General features: G+C 42.7%; 1 long non-coding RNA gene across 1 annotated transcript; it reads left to right on the plus strand.

The window, feature by feature from the left end:
• The first annotated feature begins 1,435 nt into the window (after positions 1-1,435).
• LOC121000757 lies at positions 1,436-2,944 on the plus strand. Its single transcript, XR_005778891.1, has 5 exons — positions 1,436-1,458; positions 1,570-1,620; positions 1,799-1,855; positions 2,112-2,144; positions 2,836-2,944. It is a non-coding gene; the product is annotated as an uncharacterized LOC121000757 (long non-coding RNA).
• The last annotated feature ends 210 nt before the right edge of the window (positions 2,945-3,154 follow it).

Here is a 3,154-nt window from a genome sequence, read left to right on the forward strand (position 1 = left end):
ATTAATCAAGAATATGGCAAAGAACCTGTGGAGCAGTTCTCCATAGCAGCTAATCAGGTCACAATTTACATTTTCCAACTGGCTTTCAGAGCTACAATCTGATCTTGCAGCAGTTTGATAAATCTTCCACACTGTGTAGAAGAATTACTGATCCACAACATGCAACATTTATTGTCCTGAACATCACCCCACATTCTACCTGTAGGTAAAGCAGCCCAAGGTCAAAAGGTCAGATATAATCTATAATATTTCTATCTCTAGATCTGAATATTAATAGATAAAAGTTTTCTTCAGCCACAGCTCCACCTTCATATATGAGACGTCCATAGTGGAAAGGACACAGTTTAAATCTCCATGCGTTGCAGAGTGCACAGAAAACACACATCAGGCAACCACAAAACATTTCATACAGTCATCAGGCCTCATACATAAAAATGCGGGAAAATGAACACAGAGATCTGATTGGCTGTTACAATGGAAATCTCAAATGATGTCATATTGTATCATGTCTATGAATGAGAATATTCCTAACCTGTAGATATAATCTCATTGTATTTCCCTAACAGGTGGTGGTGGACGGTGAAGGGCTCCGAGCTGCCAGTAAGGTGATTATATCATAGAATAATAGGGCGATATAGGCGTCTGCCTTACAAGGTGATGGATGAGTTGTCCCCCACCATATGTGACATGTATATTTATAGAAAGGACAATTCTCCTGTGTCCTCTATAGGAAGGTAGAAGGAAAGCTTCTGAATTTAATATCAGTCTATTTATCTGAAAGACTCGCTATATTGATGACATTCTCATCATAAAACATTCCAGATGCAAGGGGTTAATTATGTTGTGATGTCATGGATATTAATTATTACTAGTAAATGTGATAATGATCAAAGGGGGCACCAGTCTTGCCACATCTTATATTTGGGGTGTTTATTGAGCAGTTCCAGTAACCAGACCTGTTTTCTATTATAGGATACGAACAGTGAAGAAATTGGAGCCACCCTTTAAGATGGACACTATGTAAGAGTATAAACCGGGCAGGGAGGAACTGGCAATGCTGGAGCCTGGGCAAGAGGGGGAGGGGAGGGGCAGCACAAACTTTTTTACCTTAAAACCAGACCATAGAGCATCACACTGAGGATTATTGAGGTTTATCCCATTCTCTAAGAGGGAAAAATATAGAAAACTAAATTCCCACCCGATCTCCATCTAAACTCCTCCCCTAATAATGATGAGAACAAAGTCCTGATATAATGTATGTTCTATGTCTAATAGCAAGGAGGAAATAGAACTGGAGGAAGAAGAGGAGGAGAAGAAGGTGGCGGAGGAGGAAAAGGCAGAAGAGGAGGAAGTGAAAGAGGAAAATGCTAGAGAGGAAATGGAAAAGGAAAAGGTGGGAGTAGAGGAAGTAGAGGAGAAAGAGATTGTAGAGGATGAACAAGCTGAGAACACAGCAAGGTGAGTACAGAGTCTATATATAATGAGCTGATAATATTTCCAGATATAGGTATATATAACTATGTGATCGGAGCCCATACATTGTTGTCAGAACTGTTATTTTCATTATAGACCATTGGACATAGAGGTGATGCCGGCCCGACCAACTGAGGAGACCACCCAGTAAGTTTATAGAATAAAGTAAGACTGAATTTTAGTGGTCACATACTTTCCTGCTTTGAGCTCTGCCTCATTTAGTGTCCACAGGACATGACACAGGACAGTCTCCGTGTACAGAACTGTATAGACTGATCCTGTCATCACATGGAGCTGATCTTATCTACTTTAATCTTTCCTTTAGGACAAGACGCGGTTGGTGGACACCAAATTGCCTGAGAAGACAAAACAAGAGCAGCAGGTAAGTAATAATTTACCTTCAGTCTACCTGTAACTGCCACTTGAAGGAGCTCACTGCATAGGGGTTTACACAGTGAACTCTATGATACATCAGCCTGCAATGAGCTCCCCCTATTGGCCACAGAAATAATTGATTTAATGCATTAAACGTTCATGAACTAGGAAGGGGGCAAGATAGTTTTTTGGGGCACTAGGACCCCACTGTGTTTGCCGATGCAGGGAATAAAAAAAAAATCTATTCTTACTTTTCCAAGCAGCATCAGAAAGAGCAGCAGGAACAGACTAACAAGGTAAGTACACGACTTTACATGACCCCCTGTACTCCTTCTATGAGGGCAAATGCAGAAAATATTTGAGGTCCCCCGTCAGCATCCTCTCTATTATCCCGAGCAGAGACGCATCACAGAGGGCCCCTCTCGCTATAGAGGACATTTCCTACCCTCTGGTGAACACTTGACTTTCCCAGAAGAGTTCCCTAAATGTTTCCTCCAGTAATACCAGCTGATTGTGGGGGGACCCAGCAGCAGGACTCACCGTAATCAGCTCGTATCTCTAGGACCTACTACCCCTCTCTTCATCATAGAAACATAGAATGTGTCGGCAGATAAGAACCATTTGGCCCATCTAGTCTGCCCAATATCCTGAATACTATGAATAGCCCCCGGCCCTATCTTATATGAAGGATAGCCTTATGCCTATCCCATGCATGCTTAAACTCCTTCACTGTATTTGCAGCTACCACTTCTGCAGGAAGGCTATTCCATGCATCCACTACTCTCTCAGTAAAGTAATACTTCCTTATATTACTTTTAAACCTTTGCCCCTAAAATTTAAAACTGTGTCCTCTTGTGGTAGTTTTTCTTCTTTTAAATATGCTCTCCTCCTTTACCGAGTTGATTCCCTTTATGTATGTATCAGTCCCCACTGTCACCTCTTGACCTGTCCACTCTCTTGAACCCCCTCCGGTCTTATCTCCTGCAGATGCCTCAGGTTCTTCTGCTGCTGCAGTTATGATGACACCGGCGAATAAGAGAAATATGAGATGTCTGGTCCTCATGGCGTCCTCAGCAACACCATGAACTTCACCTGAAGATCTCAGCAAAGAGGATAAGAATATGAAGATGGTGCTGGGTCCTGCACTGGAGGAAACTGCTGACATCAGAGGAAATCCCTTCATTAGAGGCGGCTGGTGGGCAGGCAGAGGACACACCAACCATGTCTTCCCTGCATCCCTGTGTACAGACATTATCTGATGGCTGCCCTCAGTCCCCTTTATATGGGGACATACATCCTGCTGCCC

Source organism: Bufo bufo, chromosome 5 (genome assembly GCF_905171765.1).
Source record: "Bufo bufo chromosome 5, aBufBuf1.1, whole genome shotgun sequence".
Lineage (NCBI taxonomy): Eukaryota > Metazoa > Chordata > Amphibia > Anura > Bufonidae > Bufo > Bufo bufo.